The 22,686-nt window shown below is 38.5% G+C and overlaps 1 protein-coding gene and 1 non-coding gene across 3 annotated transcripts in view; both read left to right on the top strand.

Annotated features, from left to right (window-relative positions):
* The window catches only part of OPCML (opioid binding protein/cell adhesion molecule like), a 1,151,950-nt gene that overhangs the window by 79,001 nt on the left and 1,050,263 nt on the right, over nucleotides 1-22,686 (top strand). The window lies entirely within an intron of this gene.
* LOC112607510 lies at nucleotides 13,999-14,100 on the top strand. Its single transcript, XR_003115848.1, has one exon. It is a non-coding gene; the product is annotated as a small nucleolar RNA U13 (small nucleolar RNA).

Raw genomic sequence — 22,686 nt, 5'->3', positions numbered from 1 at the left:
GTTCAAGACCAGCCTGGCCAACATGGTGAAATCCCATCTGTACTAAAAATACAATAATTAGCCAGGCCTAGTGGTGCACCTGTAATCCCAGCTACTTGGGAGGCTGAGATAGGAGTATCACCTGAACCCGGGAGGTGGAGGATGCAGTGAGTCAAGATTGTGCCCTTGCACTCCATCTTGGGAGTGAGACTCTGTCTCAAAACCAAAAAAACAAAAAACACTAGATATTTCTACAGGAATAAAGGGTGGCACTGGGGCAAGGTTAGACATGTAGCTCATGGAATAGAATTGAATGTTCAGGTAAAAAATACCCAACATGTTATTTATGGTTAATTGAATTTTGGCAAGGGTGCCAAGGTAATTTCGTGGGTAAAGGATAATGTTTTCAATGAATGATAATGGCACAACTGAATATCCACTTGTAAAATGATTAATTTTAAATACTGTCTTATATCATACACTAAAAACAATTAGAAATAGATTGTAGATTTCAATGTAAGTTAAAACTATAAAACTTCTAGAATACAACATAAAAGAAAATCTTTGTGATCTTCGGTTATGCAAAGAGTTCTTAGAAATGATACAAAAAGCATGATTCACAAAGGGAAAAATAGTACATTGCACTTTTGCAAAATTTAGAACTTTCAGGCTTCTAAAGACACCACTAAGAAAATGAAAAGCTAGCCACAGGCTGAGAGCCAGTATTTTAAAATTACATAGCTAATAAACCACTTACACATAGAATATATAAAAATACTTATAACTCAACAGTAAGACAAAGAACTCAACTTAAAAATAAGCAAAAGATGTCCATTCTACCGAAAAGATACTTGGATTGTATGTTCCTCACCATACTGTTCACAATAGCAGAGACATGAAGTCAACCTAAGAGCCCCTCCGTGGTGGATTGGGTAAATAAAATGTGGTAGATATACTCCACCGAATACTATGCAGCTATGAAAAAGAATGAAATAATGTTCTTTGCAGCAACATGGATGCAGCTGGAAGCCATTAACCTAAGTGAGTCAGTGCAGGAACAGAAAGCTAAATATTACATGTTCTCACTTGTAAGTGGGAGCTAAACATTAGGTACTCAGGGACATAAGGATGGCAACAATAGACAATGGGAAGTTATGGGGAGAGAAGGGAGAGAAGAAGGCCAGGGCTGAAAATGAACTATTGGGTACTGTGATCAGTACCTGGGTGATGGATCATTCATACCTCAAACCTCAGCATCACGCAATATACCAGGCAACAAGCCTGTGCATGTACTGCCTGAATCTAAAATAAAACTTGAAATTATTAAAAACAGAAGACCAAGGGACTTAAATAGGTATTTCTTCAAAGAACATATTCGAATGGCTAAGAAGCACATGTAAAGATGCTTAACATTATTATATATTAGGGAAATGCAGATTAAAACCACATTGAGATGTGTTTTCAATTAAAAAAAAGACAATAACAAGAGCTGACAAGGATATGAGGAGCATGGAACTCTCATACATTGCTATGGGAATGCAAAATGGTATGGGTACTTTAAAAATGAGTTTGGCAGTTTAATAAAAACATACACTTAATATATGGCACAGCAATTCTACTCCTAGGTATCTATCTAAGAGGCGTGAGAAGATATGTCTGTAAAGAGACTTGTATGCAAAAGCTCGTATCAAAATTACTCATACTAAATAATTGGAAACAGTGCAAATGTTCATCATCTGGTGAATGAGTGAAGAAAATGTAGTAATCTATGCAATGTAATATTCAACAATACAAAGAAGCTACTGAAACATGCTTAAGCATGAATGAATCTTGAAAAATGTATGCTGTATAAAAAAGCCAGACACAAATGACAAAATGTTGTGTGATTCTACTTTTACGAAATGTCCAGAAAAGGCAAATCTATAGAGAAAAAGTAGCTTATGGTTGCCTGGGACTGCAGGATGAAAATGGAGAGTAACAACACACAAGAATGAGGAATCATTTTTAGATTTTGGAAAGGGTTCTAAAACTGGATCGTGGTAGTTGCACAAGTCTGTAATTTACTAAAGATCATTAGCAGCTGGGCCTGGTGGTGCACCTATAGTCCCAGCCACTTGGGAGGCCAAGGTGGGAGGATCCCTTGAGCCCAGCAGTTAGAAATTGCAATGAGCTATGACTACACCACCACACTACAGCCCAAGCAGCAGAGCAAGACCCTGTCTCTAAAAAGAATAAAATAAAATAAACTAGTTATATTACAGTGGGTAGGTTTATGGTATGTAAGTTATACCTCAACATGACTATTCAAAAATATATAGTAAGGGAATTTTTTAAAACTGCAAATACCTAGCTTTTGTCCAACAGAAAACACGGATGCAAACTACAAAGGATATCACATGTATCCATTGCTATTTCAACTACAAAACTGATTACCAAAAGGCTAAAGGAGTTCTGTTCTTGTCAGAGAGATGCTTAAATCTCATCACCACTGTGTAGTTCAGAGTGAAATGTCTGAGCTTCCTGGTCTCCTACAGACCCAGTAAGCAGAATAAAAAGATGAGACTCTTATTAGCAGAATGAGCAGAATATACTTTTAAAGTTTTGCTCTATTTCTTTTATCTTTATACTATCCCAGTGAGGTGGGTGGAACAGATCTTTTTGACCCCCTTTTAGATCATAAAATCACAGACACATCACTAAGGGATAGTGACATCTGACTTTTTAAACAGTCTTGGCAGCCCCCGTCCCTTCTCTCCCCAGCCCCGTCTTCTCATCCTCCCAATCAACTTTATATCTCCCACCAACACTGCATGTAAATTCCTGCTTGTTTCTCACTTTTCCTTTTCTCCTCAGAGGAAGAATAGTAAGGCTATAATCCTCGAACCAATCTTTGCTTAAAATCTGCTCTGGAGTGCATAGAAAGCTAGTTCAAGGACAACTTAGCCAGTGGGGAAATTACATTTTCTGCAATTTATGTTATTATTTTGTGAGTTTCTCTCCTTTTCCCAAGTTGGATCCAACTGCAGTTAAATTTTACCACATTCTCCAGATGATGAGTGATGATAGAATCTAGTTGCAAGGTGTAGAAACAGCAACAACAGCAGCAGCATTTGCTAACTGTTGGGTAAATGCTAGACGGTCCAGGAAACAGTTTGCCTGGATTATCTCCTTTCCTCCCCACTCCAGTCTATGAGGTAGGTGCCATTATTACCTGCACTTACAGATGAGAAAATTGGTCTGGGATTATGTTTAGCCAAAAAGTGGCAGAGAGCAGGTCTGCCTGAGTTTAAGCTTATGGCATAAGCTCATGTCGACGGCCCCTTTACACAAAACTGACTTCTTGTCATTTAACCCAAACCCGTGTGGAGAGAGGAAATTGGTCTGTGGTCTCTTGGTGACCTTTCATACCTGAAACTGTGTAGATGGGGTATGGTCTCCATCCACCATCCAGGATCACCATGGACACAGCTGCATGCAAAACAAACAAACAAAAACTCAAAGTTAGAAAAAAGAAAAAGGAAAACGACATGGTTTTTCAATATCATGATGAAGGGTTCTTAGGCAACTTGAGGTTTATCTATTTCTCTAGGGATGCAATTGTTTCACTTAGTATTTATTATTGATTAGGATATTTTGTTACCCTGTAAGTGTAAATATCAACTTTTATATGACTAATATCGACGTAAATTATTCTTGTCCAAAGCGAGAAAAGATAACCCTAGAAATTAGTTTTTCGTTCTGTAGGACATTAACCAGTTTTATATTTGATTTAGCAACCTTCTTCTAACATTTTTTCAGACCTATATATATAACTAACTCAGTCTCTCAAATCGTCTTTGAACTAGCTTTACTCTTCTTTCGGTTCTTTCATTAATAAGTTAAATATATCTTTGACATGGGCTCACTTAATGTTTGTATAAAAGACATGTTTAACATTTTGAAAATTATACTCTAATAGCTTTAAGCTTGTTGAGAGTAGGAGACTCACTTTTTTTTTCTGTGTCACCCAATGGCTACCTTGTTTCTCTCTCAGAACATTAAGCAGTTCATTCCCTACATCCTCCTCTGCTTGAACATGCTTAGAGCTAGTAGGAAGAAGGCTGCAGCCTACTTTTCTGCTCCTCGCTGCTGCTTCTACTTGAGGTATGGGGAAGCATTTAGAAAAGGCCGTGTCTCCCGTGTTCTCAGAGGTTTCCAGTGCAAATAGAGGGGAAAGCCAGTATCTCATGTTGTAATCCTTCTGATCTTCCGAGTCTCAGGCTCAATAACAACATATTAATAAGACACCCAAGGCTCCCTTTCTATTTAGTTTTTTTTTTTTTTTTTTTTTTTTGTAGAGACAGAGTCTATGTTGCCCAGATTGGTCTTGAACTCTTGGCCTCAAGCGACTCTCCCACCTTTGCCTCCCAAAATGCTGGGATTACAGGTGTGAGCCAAGGTACCCTGTCCCCAAAGCCGTGTTTCTAAACGTAGGGTGTGTGCTGTGGATGTCAACACTGACTTTTATACAGGTAGCTCAACAGCTAGGACAGAGACTCAGCCACCTCGAATTCCTCCTTCTGACAAAAGAAGCTCTGCACACACAACGCTTAACATACTTCAGAGCTAAATGATCCCGTTTCAAAATATTGGTGCCTGGAGGAAATAATAGGTGTTAACTGCAGCAATGCAGGGGTGAAGTCACCTGGTTACTAATGTACAATGGGGCCTATTATTTTCAGCCAGGATGAAGTGTTGAGTCTGATTAACTGTAATGAGCAATGCTGTGCATGTTTCAACAAGGAAAAAGAGAATAGGAGCCTGAAGTTATTTCTGCCAAAGCTATCTCTGCATCTGTTAGTGGAATCACTTCAGGATCAGCCTTGTGTTAAGGATGCAGCTTGATGTTGGTAAAATGAGAAGGAATCTGAAAGCTCCAGGCTGAATCGCCAGCAGATCTCAGTGAAATGACTTGGCATGATACATAAAAAACACCCAGTGTGGAACCTAGCACTTTCCTAAAACAGAAAGGTGCTGTGAAGCTTTTGTATAAAAGATGGGTTGGGGCTCTTTAAGCACCCTGAATCTTTAGAGTGGTTGATCACATTTATTTCCCAGATGGGTGTCCTGCGCGTCCGTGTGAAGAGACCACCAAACAGGCTTTGTGTGAGCAATAAAGCTTTTTAATCACCTGGGTGCAGGCGGGCTGAGTCCGAAAACAGAGTCAGTGAAGGGAGATAAGGGTGGGGCCATTTTATAGGATTTGGGTAGGTAAAGGAAAATTACAGTCAAAGGGGGGTGGTTCTCTGGCGGGCAGGAGTGGGGGTCACAAGGTGCTCAGTGGGGGAGCTTTTTGAGCCAGGATGAGCCAGGAAAAGGAATTTCACAAGATCATATCATTGCTTAAGGCAAGGACCGGCCATTTTCACTTCTTCTGTGGTGGAATGTCATCAGTTAAGGCGGGGCAGGGCATTTGCACTTCTTTTGTGATTCTTCAGTTACTTCAGGCCATCTGGGCATATGCGTACAAGTCACAGGGGATGTGATGGCTTGGCTTGGGTTCAGAGGCCTGATAATGGGCATCCCTGCCATGACCCTGCATTGCTGTGATGGTATGCAACTATTGCAATAATGTGCTGTCTAATGTTCTTGTTTAAATTGTCTGTGTTTTCTGTGGGTTCACTTTTCATTTCATCACTTTTATTTTTTATCTTTTATTATTGTTTTCATTTCACAAATATTACATGAATATCTTCTTGTAAAAGACTCAAAGAATAGCTATTGCTATTAAGTATCATGTTTAAGGCCATAGTTTCCCATTCTCTGCTTTCCAACCAAACACACTTCTATTCCTTTGTCAAGCAGGAACCACTGGTAATAGTGAAAACAGCTTGCTGTGTGTCTTCCTAGTCTCTTCTAAATGATTACACATAAACTCAAGCTTTTTTCTTCTTACCTTCTTCCCTCAGAAAAAAAAGACATGCACACACACACACACACACACACACAGGTTTAAATATGTTTGCTTTTGCAATATTTTTTCAGGGAACAGTTGGTCACCATGTTTTGCAACTGTTCCGTATCAATTCATATTAGTTTAGTAAGAATGGACCTACTTCCTTTTTATTAAAGATTGAATGCTGTTTTATTGCGTGGGTTTTCCCCAAATTGTTTCACTAGAAGCCTATTTACTGATATGTATGTTGATTCTGAGATTCCACTCTTGCAAATAATGGTGCCATAAGCATTCTTTTGTAAATACCTTTTGCATGTGTTAACTGTTTCTTAATGGTTATTTCCCTGGAAGCGGAATTCTTGGGTCAAGTAGTGTGCTTTAAACGGTTTTTAAAGAGTCCACCATATTGCACTAAAAAGACTATCAATTTATAATGCCTCCAAGAATATCTGAGAATAAAAAGTTTTTCTCACCCTTAGTAACACTGAATATTATCGACCTTTTTAAAAGACTTGTGCCAATTTGATAACTGAAAAAACAAAAACAATGAAAGCATGACAGGGTAGTGAACTGGTTTAGGACCTAGTCAAATTCAGTTTAAACCCAAGCTCCACTGCAACTAGCTGAGTATCTGTGGGCAAGTTATTTTGGTTCTCCAGACAACCTCTCCTTTCTTTGCAGTTGGAAAACTACTCACTATAAAGCTTGGTTGTAAGGCTTCAAAATTAGCACAAGTAAACCCTAAAACAGTGGCTGGCCAGTAGCAAGCACTCAATAAACCTGAGGTATTATTATTAGTATTTTATTGATTTTAGTAGAGCTATATACATTTTTATGTATTTATTGAACACTTGAAATTTGTATTTGAATTACATTTTAACATAATTTGTGCTCTGGTGAGTTCTTTAACAATTAAAAAAATAATTTGGGAGTTCTTTATACACATATATATGATATAGAACTTTTATTTGTATGTTGAAAATATCTTTCAAAGACATTTGCGTGTTTTTTAACGTTGCCTATACATTTTTATTTTTAAGTTACGGAAGTTTAAAATTCTTCTCTCATCAAATCTGTCCACTTTCTCCACTGTGACTTATTCTTTCAAAGTCTACTTAGGAAAACTTCCCCAAACAAGACTTTTAAAACAAACAAACAAAAACACAACAATAATCATAAAGGGTTGTTTATTATTATTTAACTCTAATCCTTTTGAAATTGTAAAATGTATAGTTTGCATATAGTATGAGATAGAAGATCTATGTAGTTTAGTTTTCTATGAAACAGTTGTATAAATAGTATATCCTGTCTATATTTACTTGAAAATTACATCCTATACCTTAACAAAAATAAATACCCATGAATCCATGGATCTATTTCTTAATTCTTAAGTTCTATTCCATGTATTTCCTTTTCGTATCAATAGTCCAATTGTTTTTATTACAATAGTTTTTTTTTTTTTTCATGTGATAGTAAAACTGATAGAGCAATTGCCTACCGTTTTTTTCTTTTTCAAAATTTTCATGTCATTCTTGGGCTTTTTTTCCTTCTCCAAATGCACTTTACTCTGTGTGTGTTTGTAACAGAAAGAGAGGCATAGATCTGGATTTATTTTTAATTACAAATTCTAGTTTATAATTTGTGCTAACACATAATAATTGACTTTTATGGATGAGAATGTGTCTGTCACCTTACAGAACTTTCTTATTTTAACAGTTTCTTATTCTAATAATTTATCTGTAAAACCCTCAAATTCTTTTACATGTAGGCAATCATACCGCAGAAAATTACGACAATTTTCTGTTTCTTTGTGATATTTATATTATTTATATATTTACTTTGACATTTTTATTGGCTAAGCCTGTAGTGTAATGTAGAAAGTGATCTTTGTTTTCTCTTGCTCCAAGCTCTAATAGAAATCATACACACACACACACACACACACACACATAATTGCTGTAGGTTTCTGTGTGGTTTTTTTTCCCCCTGAGAGGGAGTTTCACTCCTGTTGCCAGGCTGGAGTGCAATGGTATGATCTTGGCTCATTGCAACCTCCACCTCCCAGGTTCAAGAGATTTTCCTGCCTCAGCTTCCCAATTAGCTGGGATTATAGGCACCTGCCACCATGCCCAGCTAATTTTTGCATTTGTAGTAGAGACAAGGTTTCACCCTGTTGGTCAGGCTGGTCTCGAACTCCTGACCTCAGTTGATCCACCCACCTTGGCCTTCCAAAGCGCTGGGATTACAGGCGTGAGCCACCACACCTGGCCAAATGTTGACAATATTTCTTTATTTTTATTTATTTATTTATTTATTTATTTATTATTATTATTATTTGAGATGGAGTTTTGCTCTTGTTGCCCAGGCTGGAGTTCAATGGCACCATCTTGGCTCGCCGCAACCTGCACCTCCTGGGTTCAAGCAATTCTTCTGCCTCAGCCTCCCAAGTAGCTGGGATTACAGGCATGCATCACCATGCCTGGCTAATTTTTGTATTTTTCGTAGAGACGGGGTTTCGCCATGTTAGTCAGGCTGGTCTCGAACTCCTGACCTCAGTTAATCCACTCGCCTTGGCCTCCCAAAGCTGGGATTACAGGTGTGGGCCACCACGCTCTGCCTGGATTCTGCTTAAAGCTTTTATAAAATTAAAGACATTCCATCTATTTCTAGCTGGCCAAAAAGTTTGTTGGTTTACTCAGGAATAGTCGTTAAATTTTATCAAATGCTTTTCAACTTTTATTAAGATTATTACGTTGGATTTCTCTTTTAATCTATTATCATATCTAGTTACAGTAATGGCGTTCCTGATGTTAAGCCATTCTGGTATTCCTGAATTAAATGTGTCATGATATAATATTCTTTTAATTCGTAGCTGGATTTGACTTGCTCATTTTATTTAGGAATCTTAGAGAAAGAATGTAAAGGTAAACTGAGGCTGGAGCCGAACCAGGAAGGAAGACATGGCAAATGGCAGTGAGAATAGCCTTTTATTAGGGCTTGCAGGCGAGGTTCCTCCGCCCAAAGGCGGGAGATGAGGAAGTCGCGCTGAGGGAGGAGGGTAGAGGCTTCTTATAGCCTGAGAGGGAGGGAAGCTGGTTGTGCAAAGAGGGCCTGGGGGGTCTTGAAACTACTAGGGCAGGAGTTGAGGAAGGGTCACGAGGAAGGGGTCTTTGGAAACTGTCAACCGAAGCTGCTGTTTAGGAACTTGTGGAATGCAGGTGAGCTGCAGGTCACGGGGGAGTGTGGCTGCCCAGCGGGAACTCTGACGCGTGTAAGTCTGCGGGTGTGTACAAGGGGGAGGGGAGTCTAACAAAAGGCCTGCTAGGCAGGGTGACGCCGCCATGTTGGGTCTGGATTCCCGCCTAACAAAAAGTGCTCCTTTGGTTTCTTCTTTGTAGTTTGGTTTTGGTATAAGACTTAGGTTGGGCCGGGCGCGGTGGCTCCCGCCTGCAATCCCAGCACTTTGGGAGGCCAAGGTGGGCGGATCACGAAGTCAGGAGATGGAGACCATCTCGGTCAACGTGGTGAAACCCGTCTCTACTGAAAATACAAAAAACTAGCCGGGCGAGGTGGCGGCGCCTGTGGTCCCAGCTCCTCGGGAGGCTGAGGCAGGAGAATGGCGGGAACCCGGGAGGCGGAGCTTGCAGTGAGCCCAGATCGCGCCACTCACTCCAGCCTGGGCGACAGAGCGAGACTCCGTCTCAAAAAAAAAAAAGAAAAGAAAAGAAAAAAAAAAAAAAGAGGCTGGCCTCATAAACATTTCCTATTCCCTGAAACAGATGGAATTTTTCCTGTAAACTCGTCTAGGTGTGGCATGGTGGAGTTTTGTTTGTTCGTTTTTATTTTTGTTTGCTTGAGGTTGGCTTAAAAAAAAAAATCTTTTACTTTCCGGACACCAACGGGGAGCCCAGTGCTTCAACTCAGTTGTGACACTATCTGGGGCTAGCATAGAACCTGCAGGTTAAGGGCTCAGTCCCACAAGACTGCCCCGCTTCAGGTGCCAATCACAAGTCCCAGGTTTCCACCATACTTCTGACCAACCTGCCGCAAATCGGGGTTCCTGCGACTCTTTTCTCAGGTTCCATAATTTGTTAGAAAGGCCCACAGACCTCAGGAAATTTATTTATTTATTATTAGCAGCTGATTGTACAGAATAGAACTCAGGAACAAGTAAATGGAAGGAGTTAGAAGAGCAAGGCATGGGGTGCGGTGTGTGGGGGCATGGAGCCTCCCTCCCAGCCCCTTGATGTGTTCACCAACCTGGAAGCGCTCTGAACCTGTTAATACTTAAGGGCTTTCATGAAGGTTTCATTACATAGGCCTGATTTATTAAATCGTTGACCATTGGGGATCAACTTCATCTCCAGCTGTTTTCCCCTCCCCAGAGGTCAGGATGGGGGCTTAAAGTTGCAAGGGGCTTATGATGCTTTGGCCTTCCCGGCAAGCAGCCCCCTTCTGAAGTGACCTGGGGCCCTCAAAGAGTCACCTCACAAGAACCAAAGGCATACTCATCACTCCTATCAGAAATTACAGGGAATAAGGTGCAAGGATCAAATATCTATTTCTTACTGCGTCATACCTAGTATTCATTTTTCCATCCTTTGTTATTCCCTCTGTGTCTTTTAATTTCAGGGGCCCTCTTGTACTCCACATGTAACTGCATTTTATTTTTCAGAGTTTAAAATGAACTTTTTTGTGTGATTGCCAATATACTTGAACTTGACTGGGTTGGTTTGTTTGTTTTTTCGTTATTTGTTTGGATCTTGCCTGTGGCTGAATTGATTTTATATTTTGTTCCATTATATTCCCTCCCTTGTGATTTGAAATTTATATATCTATTTCTCTTCTTCTAGTGGTTACACTTATATTTTTAACAATTTTAACAATTCTGTCGACAGCTATAATATCTATATCTTCCTCTTATATAAGAATAAAACATTTAGTATTCTTACACTTCTCACCACTCTCTCTGGCAAACCCCGTGGTTGAGAACATCTGGGATTTTAGTTCCAGATGGTTATTTTATACATTTTTAAAACCTCAAGCATCAACAGTTATTTAAACTTGACTATAACTTTTAGTGTTTTATTTGATTACTACTCTTTCTTGTATCTTTTTACTTGGTTTTGTTTTTTATTTTATGGGATTTTCCTTATATATTTTTTTCCCTGAAGTATTTATGGATGGCAAAATTTCCAAGTCTTTGCAGGTTCAAAAATCTTCATTTTGTCCTCATACTTGAATGCAAGTTTGCCAGGGTATGGAGTATGGGTTTAAAATAACAATCTCGGATCATTTTCTGGTAGCATTTAGTTTTGCTGTTAAAAAATAAGATGTAAATTTAATCTCTATGTTATTGTAAGTAATCTGTTATTTTCTCTCTGGAAATTTTTAGAATGTTTCTTTATGTATGGTGTTCTGACATTTTACCATAATGTTGAAAGTTGTGAACCTTTTAAAACTCATTTTGGCATGAGGTAGATCCTTTCAATCTGAAGACCCATGTATTTATTCAGCTCTAAGTAAATTTCTTCAAATATTTTTAATCTTTTTTTCTGCTCATTTTTCTTTTTCAGACCCCCTCTATATCTCTTAATTTTCTGTTCATATTTTCTATTTCTTTCTTTCTTATTTATGATTTTTTAGAGAAACCCTTAGTTTGATCTTCTAGCTGTTACTCTTCATCTACAGCCATCCTGATGTTTTAATATTTAGAATATTACTTACCATTATTTTACTTTGAAGATCATTCTTAATTTCAAGATATAGTTGTTTCTGTTTAAAGATTTAGCATTTTTCTAGAGTAACTCTAAGGACGTTAATATAGCTTAAGGTCTTTGTCTCTTCTTTGCTCTATTGAATGCTGCTTTTTAAAAAGTGTGTTTTCCTTCAAATGGAGAATAACATTTGATTATCTGTGTTTCCTTTTGTTTTTTTGCCAAACTTCCCTCTCCTCCTGGCCTGGGTCTGTTTACCTGCCTGTGTTCTGGTTCGTGTGGCAGTGGAAGGAGGCTAATACTGTGTTGCTGGGTCTATCTCCCCCCATGGAGGGACCCATGGTCACCATTTGTGGTGCCTCTTTGGGCCAGTGCCCACACACAAACTGCTTTTCAGTGCTACAAATACCACAGGCTTGACTTGGTCAAGTGAAGGAGTGGGGTAGTGGTGGAGGGGCTACGTATGAGGGTTCTCCAGAGGGACAGAATGAATAGGATACATGTATACATGAAAGGGAGTTTATTAGGGAGAATTGGCTCACACGATTTTACACGAGGAAGTCCCACCAAGTTAGGCCATCTGCAAGCTGGGGGAGAAGCTGGTAGTGGCTCAGTCCAAGTCTAAAGGCCACAAAACAAGGGAAGCCGACAGTACAGCCCCCTAACTGGAGCCTAAGTCCTGAGAGCCCCAGGGAGGCCACTGGTGCAAGTTCCAGAGTCCAAAGGCTGAGGAGCCTGGAGTCCGATGTCCAAAGGCAGGAGGAGAGGAAACAAGAGTGCCCACCTGGGAAGAGAGTGAGCCAGAAGACGCGGCAAACTTCTCCTCCTCCTCCTTCCTCCTGCCCTGCTCCAGCGGCGCTGGCAGCTGACTAGAGAATGTCCACCCACATTGAGGGGGATCTTTCTGTTCCGGTTCACTGACTCAAATGTCAGTCTCCTCACAGACCCAGAAACAATGCTTCACCAGCCATCTAGGCATTCTCTATCTAGTCAAGCTGACACCAAACATCAACCGCCACAGACTAGCAGCCTCAGAGACACCAGCATGTACCCATACTGCCCGCTATATTCCCTGTTAACCCCTGCTCACACTCCTTGGCTTTCTCATCCCACAAGCCCTCTCTTGCATGCATTTTGGACTCTTGTTTTATCTGTCGTCCCTTTTTGTCCCCGCAACTTTGATACTATTTGCTTTCTATTATTTAGATAATCATCAACATTTTGCATCCACTGGCACAGCTCTTACTTCTTTGTCAGTGCTCTTATGAGCTGCACTCTGACCCCCAATGTGGGTTTCTTATCACTTCATGGGGTTTGAGATGGGCTAAAGGTAAACCCATGTGGCTCAGGCTTACTTTCTTAGTCAAGCCTTAGCTTCATCTGTTTAAGATAGTTTACATCTAAGGAACAGGGGCTTAGATTTTCTAACTCTTTGTGGGTAAAGGGTCTTTCATGTATCTCTCATTGACATTCACTGACTGACGCTGTCCCGGCTGAGTAGCAGTATGGCATATGAGACTGCATGCAATCTAGATCCTTCTCCTAGGCAAGCAGGCCCAGTTGGTGTGCACTTTGAAAAATGCCTCATAATGTAAAAAGAGCCATGGGTAGAAGGTGATAAAGTGACTAAATTTTCCATTAGGCAAGGTGTGGGAAACTATTTCATAGATAAGGTGACTGTTGAATGGTTTAATCAAGGATGACTCAAAGTTTGCAGTCAGAGAATTTGGGTGGATATCAGGAGTGAGAAGGCATTGCAAGGTTCGCAGGCAAGAGGGGAGAGGTGAGCGAGGTTGCAGAGGTTTTGAAGTGCATGACATGCTTAACAAATATTAAGTGATCCATTCTGGTTATCCTGCATTTAAAGGGGAAGGGAGGAGTCGTTTGGCTGAGGTGTGAGAGGTCTCTGAAGGAAATGTGTACCAGGCCTTAATTGTCTTCTGTGGGATTTCTCTATGAAAGGACCTGCAATTTCCCAAGTGCACATGATGCTGAAACATTTACACTGCGGACTGCAACACATGTTGACTCCCCAGGAAGAGCCAAAAAGGTGATAGAAGGTGGAGGAAATAGCTGCTGCCCGCCATCTCATCTCAGCCTCTATTGATATTATTGGGTTATTGAAAATGGCTTCCGTCTGTGGCAGGCAGAACAAGCTCCACCCTTTTGTGTGTCTATTTCATGACAGCATTCAGCTTGGCTGACACATAACACATTACAATCTGGGTCCTGATCATTAGGCAACATCATCAGTTAACAACAAATAAATGTTGGTTTACCGTCAGAGAAATAAGATGTCATATAAATTAGATAGGTGTGCTAAAAACTCAAACAATCATTAGGCTTAAATGAAAAGAAATGAAGCAGGCGCTTCTGTGGTTCATAAGTGTGATGGCTGGGCTCACACGCATGTGTGAGATGTGCCACCCTTGAACCTTCTTATGACGTCGGCACATTACCCATCTGATGTGAAAACAACAACAACAACAAAAATGAAGCCATAAGTGTGTATAAATGAACCAAAATAGAACAGCATTCCATCATACCTCTGAGTCCTAAGGACTGAAAGGTTCAGAGTTATGCAGTTATACAGGGGTTTTCACATAAAGTATTACCCTTGCTCCTCAGAAGAACCATGCAAGTTCGGTTCTATTATCATCCTCACTTTACAGCTTGAAGAAACTGACAATTTTAGTAACTATTCAAGGTCACACAGCTAGTAAGTGGTGGAACTGGGCCATAAACCCATATTTCCCTAATTGTACGCTCTTTCGTTTTTGCAAGTAGTCCTTGATACAGGACATAGTACATCCTGGCACTCACAAATGTGAATGTGGAAACTTGAATGTGGGATGCTGGACTCTGAGATCACATTTGTGAGCTTGTCAGCCCAGAACCTCCAGATCCTGAGAAAATTTTAAGTGAAAGATGAGCGGAGTGAAACTGTTAACTCATGCAATATGTGGATTTTGACTAACGTCACAATAGGGGAATTCTATCAATATAAAAGCCTTGGGATGAGGGGACCGATCACGAAAGATGGCCACACAGTTCCTTACCTGTTGCCTCACTATATTCCATCTTTCATTTTGCCAAGTCAAAAATACACCAAATGGAGGAACCAAAACTTAACAGTCTTTTTGCATTCATTTACGTAACAATCAGCTCCTAGGTTTTTGTTATTATTTTTCTTCTTTTTTTTTTGAAAGTGACAATATAAGTAATGTAGTATTTTATTGTTGTTCTTGTTGCAGTAGGTATGTTAGCATTTTTTTTTTTTAATTTGAGAATGAACAATTTACTGCTAGTTTTAAAACTCATCTACTATGCAATCCTCAACTGGGTATTTTGTGGCTGTACTTTGTGCATATGTTTGTATGTGGTTGCATGTAGAGGGTGTGTTTGAGAATGCACCTGTGTATTTTGGAAATCATTATTTATAGCTCTTAATTAAAAAATTTTAAAGGAACTATATAAACTCAGTTCTTTGTTTTCAAATGTGAACAGCTGAAATTAGATCCCTCTTACACCTTTGCCAGAGAAAAACTGTGCGATATGCATAATGTGCTCTTGTCCCCTCTAGAGAGGTGGGGCTAGAGTGGAAATGGCTAATCCTCTTCACGGGGGATGAATTGGAAATTGAGTTTTGCAAACGAAGTCAGAGATAATTTCCCATCTTCATTATTTATGTAAATCAGTTACTGTATTTTAATTATCCACTGCTTGTATCGTCCACATAAAATGCCTTTCCTTTTATTTAAACTGCAAATAATTGCCAGTAGAATTATTCATTGGAAATTGGAATCCACTTTTTTGATCTCTGGAAAGACTATTAATAATGAATGAGGATGTTATTTATTTGTTACAATTCCACACATGGAAACTGAAGAGAGACTCTGTTTACCTCACTTATCTCCTCTAACAACACCTAAGTAAACTCACCCCAGGAGAAATGCCAAAATGTGGAAAAGCAACGTAAAGATAAGAACAGCTTTCTTTTTTTTCTTCCTTCAACAAATGAAATGCCTACTCATTTCAACAAATGTGGGCCTACTACGGGAAAAGCACTGTTAGGTGAAGTCAGGGAGAAAGTTAAGCTAGACATGAATTTTACCTTTCAGGACATAATAAACATTCATAAAATCCTTGACATTTGCAAGCGATATACCCTGAGACCTTCACCAATCCCCATATTCATGAATCTTACTATAGCATATAATTTGCTACATAAAATGCAATAAAATATAACTGAAAAATATAAGTGACCCCTTTGGACCCTTAATGATTCTATAAATACAGAACTCAAGTAATTTATAAAGCTATTAAAATAAATCTCACCATTAACATAAACTCTATACTAGGCCATCTCTCACTTGAACAATTTTTGCACTATCCAGAGAACTTGCTAAAATAGCTTCATAAATTGCTTTTTCCAGTTTCCGTACAGAATGTATGGTGGACCTTTCATGTCTGAACTACTGCAGAATCTGAATCTTTGCTTTTAAATATTATTTTTAAAAATATGTATTATATTAAATAATATACATTATATTATATTGAATATATATTAAATATATATGTGTGTGTATATATATGTGTATATGTATACATAAAATTTTTTTTCTGGCCAAAGTCATCACTTGATTGGATCTACTTATTTTTCTCTTCTTTTATATTAGCAACGGTAGAAGCCAATTTTCTTATTAGGAACTTTTTTCCCCCTCCCATTGGAAGAACCAAAGTTTGACCACCTTTTTAGCGTATGTATGGGCTACGCAGATAAACTTGGTAATGGGTGCCCTGGGCCTTCCCAGCTACTCTTACAAACTATAGAAGTCACTTCTGAACTTCAGCCATGGAGTATCGAATGCAAATTTGGGTCTCACAAAAATTAAAATATAATATCCATGATGAAATCTGAAGCCTTTGTAAACAGTCAAAGCACTAACTTCTATAACTACAAATGAGCAAGGTCTGATATACTTAAATATTCACTACGAGGGAGAAAGTGACAGATACTCAAAGGAAAGATACAGGTAAACTTAGCTTCAGAAGCTGCAGGGGAGATTGAGGAAGACTACAGGCAGGAGGCAGCATTTTTCTGGACTTTGAGGATAGGTAAGACTCGGAAATGTGTCACAGACATAGACATCATAGACATTTTGAGTAGAGGAAACGGAGTGAGCAAAGGCGTGAATGAGGAGGCCGGGAGCTTTCATGAGCAAAGTGAATAGTGTAATCCCATCTAACTATAAAGGTAATTTCTCCTCAGTGTAAAAATACAAAAACATGCTTTCCTCTTTCTGGAAATATGGTAAGGTGAGGCATACACAGAAATAATCCCAGTGTATTTAGAAATACTGTGAAAAATATATTTAAAGTATTTTTAAATGCATAGTGATCTGGCAAGAAAGCAAGGGAAAGTTCAAGAAACACAAAGCAACAAAACAGTATTACTTCAGAAAGGTAAGTTAAGGTGAAGCCAATTCTGCACTAGGACAGTTTCTGATCCCTCATTCCCTAGAGTGCAAATTTGAGGGATTGGGTGTGGATATGAGATAAAGCCTGGGACTTGGTAAAACAGCCAGAGTCCATCCTGGAGCCACAGACCCTAAAGGCAAGATCCTGAAGTAGGTTAAGGGGGAACATGGGCCTTGCAGAAGAAGAGAGTGGGACTACTTGCTTGGGTTGAAGATGTCTCTGGATGCAGGGGAAAGACAGACTTCTTGGAATCCTTAACTAAAGACTGCTCTCCCATGAATGTTAATTCACAACTCCTATGTGGCTCCCATAAGTTGTAAGCTTGGACATAGGTTGTTGGTAAGACTTTAAATCCTTGGGGAAAACAATGCAAATCTTCACCAAGGGCATGCACTTTAATTGCAGGCATTGCTTACATTTCCACGAATTTTTAAAACATGTAGCTGATCACGTATATGAGGAAACAGACCACCATGAAGAAAAGTCAGTGCTCATAGTATAGTGTAGAAAAGGAACTTTGAAAACTACAGATGGGGTAATGTTTCAAAAGCAGAATATAAAATATGTATATATAGGTATGCGCAAATAAATAAAAATGGCTGTCAGAATATAATTTAGGAATAAGAAAACATTAAAATCTACCAGTAATATTTTTAAGTAACCAAGTAAAACTTCTTAGAAATATGAAGCATACTAAATGAGAGTAAAATTTCAATAGATGGATACGAAACAGATTAGTTTCAGCTGTGCAAAGAACTCATGACTGGAAGATAATCTTAACAAAATAAATACCAAAAGTCTAGAATAGAGATTCATAAACTTCCTTGGTTCATGTCACCATTCATGTGTTAGTGCCTCAATAATTTTTTTATAGTACCCCTAGAGCAAAAGAAATACCCAACATTTCTTTTATCAAGTAGTTAGGCTCAAACAACTTAGTTTTAGTATTTTGCATAGTATACAATGAATAGCTATGTCTCTCTCAAAAATGAAACATTCCCACAGTGTCCCTGTGAATTCACTCTGGTTTCCCAGTATTCCTTGACCTATAGTTTGAGAACCATGGATGTAAAATAAAGAAACAAAAAACAGAAAATGTCAAAGACAACTTAAAGAGACTCCCATGTAGGTCTAACATACGTCTAATTGAAGTTCCAGAAGAAGACAGGGAAAAGACATGGCAAGAGAATTTTCCAGATTTAACACAAAATTCATAGATTCGGAAAGAACAACAAATTACAAGCAGAATAAATTTTAAAAACTGGGCGTGGTGGCTCGTGCCTATAATCCCAGCTACTTGGGAGGCTAAGGCAGGAGGATCACTTGAGCCCAGAAGTTTGAGGCTGCGATGAGCTTTGATCACACTACTGTACTCCAGCCTGGAGTAAGACCCCATTAACATAGTAAGTCCCCATTTCTAAAAAAATGTTTTTTTGTTTTAAATAGATACAATAAAATACATATCTAGACATGCTTTACCAAAACTCTAGAACAGCAAAAATAGAATGACATTAAAAGTAAAGACAGATTAAGAACTGATTTCTTTTGTTTCCTTTCCAAATTTATTTTAAGTTCAGAGTACATGTGCAGGTTTGTTACATGGGTAAATTGCGTGTTGTGGTGGTTTGGTGTTCATATTATTTTGCATTCAGGTAATAAGCATAGTACCCTACAGGTGGTTTTTCAATCCTCACCCTCCTCTCACACACCACCCTCAAGTAGGCCCTGGTGTCTGCTGTTCCCTTCTTTATGTCCATGAGTACTCAATATTCATGGACATAAAGAAGTGAAAACATGTAGTATTTGCTTCTCTGATAACTGATTTCTTAATAGTAGTAATGATTCCTCTTATCCAGAGAGAACCATAAGTATTTTGATATATTTTCTTCCAATTTTTTACCTGTATATGTCAAATGAAATATACCCTTTTGAAAAAAGTAATATGCAAAACCATATATACTGTACGAATCTCAATTTATTTTATATATCTATATATTTGTTTTTTTTTTTTTAATTGAGATTCGGGAGGGTGTGGTGGTTCACACCTGTAATCCCAGCACTTTAGGAGGCTGAGGTGGGCAGATCAGCTGAGGTGGGGAGTTTGAGACCAGCCTGACCAACATGGAGAAACCCTGTGTCTACCAAAAATACAAAATTAGCTGGGCATGGTGGCACATACCTGTAATCCCAGCTACTCAGGAGGCTGATGGAGGAGAATTGTTTGAACCCAGGAGGCGGAGGTTGCGGTGAGCTGAGATTGCACCATTGCACTCCAGCCTGGGCAACAAGAGCAAAACTCCATGTCAAAAACAAACAAACAAACAACATTGAGATTCATACAATACACGTGGTATTTCTTTTATTAAGTAGTTAGGCTCAAATGACTTAATAGTAATATTTTGTATGATATAAAACAAATAGCTGTGTCTCTCTCAAAAGACATATATATATAAATTGAGATTCATACAATACGTATGGTTTTGCATCTTTTCTCAATTGACACAATGTGACTATTTTATTTACCTATTCAACAAATGATTGTCAAATGATGTTTAGGATTTAGTGAATGATTTTAAATAAATAAGATTTAATTGTATGTCAAGATACTATACTGAATACTTTGTAAATATTAATTTATTTAATGTTAAGAACTGCATGAGACAGTTATTCTTATTTCGCAATGAAGATACTCAGATTTGTTAATTTTAAGCATCAGATGTGGCATTTGATAAATGTTCTTTTGCCTATGTGTTTATATTATATTCTTAATATAAATTTTTAGAAGTGAAACTAATGTTCGAAACCCATGTACTTCTAAAGTTACTAATAAAACCAATCTGCTTTCTGGTAAGATTTCACCTAATTAAAACTGTGACCACACCCTCAACCAAACTTTGCCAATATTGAATATAAGAACTAATTTTAGAGGTTGACAACTTCTGATAATATTTTAAGAAGGTTAAAAAATTTACCTCATTTTATCGTGATTATATTGTGATTGTAACTTCTACATTTACAAATATGTGAATGTTTCTCACATCTAGGCAGTGGTAGTGCTTCTTGTCTGTGATATTTGCTGAATTTTCCCTTGGTGTTTCAGCATTTTTCTCTAAATGCATTGGACAGTAGTATTGTATAATATTTGTGTCGTGTATTCTTCAAACATGTATGACTTTTATTTTAAGGTTTCCTGGCATTTTTTCAATCAAATGACTTGTACGTGTATATTTTTTTTTTCTTTTCTGTTGTGCTTAGATTATCCATTCCCATCCCAAGGTTAGATAGTTATTCACCTATATTGTCTGTAAGTGCTTTAATATTTTATTATTTTACATTTAACTCTTTAGGCCATCTGGAATGTTCTTTGCCATATGTACTAATGTGAAGATTTATTTTAGTTTTGTTTTCCAAATGTTTAACCTTGCCTGTAGTGCCAACTTCTTCCCTTTTTGTTTCCCTTTAAAGCAATGCTCTTAGTAGTCTCAGCTGACAGACTTCAATTTCTTTCCTCTTTTTTAAAACCCATTGTAGTTTTTAGATCCCACCTCTCCACCAAAACACCTCTTATCTAGTCACCAATGACTTCCCCATTGTTATCTCCACTGGCCAGTTTTCAGTCTTGCTGGGATTTGATCTGTCAGCAGTATTGGCACAGCTTAACCACTGTCTCTTCCAGAAACAGACTCATCACAACCTCCTACCTCACTGGCAATTCTCTCCTCTCCTCGGCACAATCCTGCCTCTAGTGCTGTCAGGCCCTAGGCCTCTGCCCATGAACTTTTCTCTCTATGCTCACTCCCACCCCGATTCCATCCAGACTCACTGCTCCTGATAAAATCTATATATTATGACTCCAGGCTTTATGACTGTAGTCTGTGTCTCTCCCCTGAACTCTAGAGTATATATTAATACAATAGCCTTCTCAACATTTCCACCTAGCTGTCTAAATGAGCAGGCTAGATGTGTCGTAGTCCAAATTAAATTCCTGATCTTTCTAAGGCCACTTTTTGTGAGGTCATCTCAACTCAGCTAATGAAACTTACATCCTTCAGGTGCTCAGACCAAACATTTAGGAGTCACCCTTGACCCTTCTCTTTTTCTCATACTTCACTTTCACGCCTTCAGTAAATCCTGTTGACTCTACTTTCTGCAAAATCTTCCATACCATCTGCACTGCTACTTTGTTCATCATATCTTGGCTAGATTTTAGCAGTAGCCTTCCACTGGTCTTCCCAATTTTAGTCTTGTTTCTTTACAGCCTATTTTTAACCAAGAAACTGGAGTGATCATTTAAAAATGGAAATCAGATCCTGCCATGCCTCTGTCCCGTGACTTCCAATGGCTTGCTATCTCACTTGGAGTAAAAAGTGAAATCTGGATAATGGTGTAAAAGACTATATGATCCAATCCCCAGCCCACCACAGTCCCTCTCTGGTCCCATTTCCTACTATTTCCCTGCCTCAGTTACTACAGCAAGAGGAGGATTTGGTCTCCTTCATCTCTCTTGAACACATCAACTGGTTCCCGCCTCAGTGGCTTTGCAGTTGCTGTTCTCTCCTGGAAAGCTCTGTCCCAAGATATATGGGTGGGTAACTCCTTCATCTTTTAAAAATCTTTGATCAAAATTACCCTCCTGGTGAGGGCTTCCTCATTATCCTCTTTGAAATTGTATTCTTCCCTCCCTCCTTCCATTCCCTTTCCATACCCACTACATTACTCTTATCATTCTTGTATACATCAGATTCTAATTCTACTCACATTTCATCTCTTTGCACTGATCCTTCTGTCAATTATTGAACTCCTATCATCTGATCGAATCACTAAGATTTTGTTAAACATATTTCATGTCTGGTGTAGAAGGCCTTTCTTATTATTCTTCCTTTATAAAATTCCCTTAGTTATTCTTGGCTTTTTATGCCAGCTTAACTTTAAAAGTACTTCATCATGTTTCCAAAGAAGAAAAGTCAAATTGATTTTTTTATTGGAATTTCATAATACAGGGACATTCATGTGCAAAGAATTAATATCTTTATATCATTCACTCTTCCTTTCCCAGAATGTGGTATGCTTCTTCATTTATTGAAGCCCATTTTCTTTTTGACATCGGTTTTGTAATTGTATATTTTCTATAGTTCTTACATGTGTCTTATTTAAGTTAATCCTACATGTTGTAGTCTATGCTTTTTTTTCCTGCTTTGTTCTATTGTTGCTATTTTATTCCATTATGTAGTTTCAAAAGATTATTTTCAAATAGCTATTTTTTCAAATTTCTATCTAGCAGCAACATTGTTCAACTATCTCATTACTGGCAGTAGATTTTCAGTTTATTCCTTGGGTTTTTGAAGTAGACATAATGATAATTCTATCCCCTTTTCATCATGCTACAATGCCTTGCCTAAAACTTCTGCAGAGTATTGAATAATAGTAGTAGTCACTAGCCTGTTGGTCTTCCTCTCCTTGTTCACACTGCTGGTTTAAAGTGGATGTCTTTGGGCCGGGCGCGGTGGCTCAAGCCTGTAATCCCAGCACTTTGGGAGGCCAAGGCGGGTGGATCACAAGGTCAGGAGATCGAGA

Source organism: Theropithecus gelada, chromosome 14 (assembly GCF_003255815.1).
Source record: "Theropithecus gelada isolate Dixy chromosome 14, Tgel_1.0, whole genome shotgun sequence".
Taxonomy (NCBI): domain Eukaryota; kingdom Metazoa; phylum Chordata; class Mammalia; order Primates; family Cercopithecidae; genus Theropithecus; species Theropithecus gelada.
Note: the sequence above shows the minus strand (reverse complement) of the source record. Positions and strands in the feature narration are given on the sequence as shown.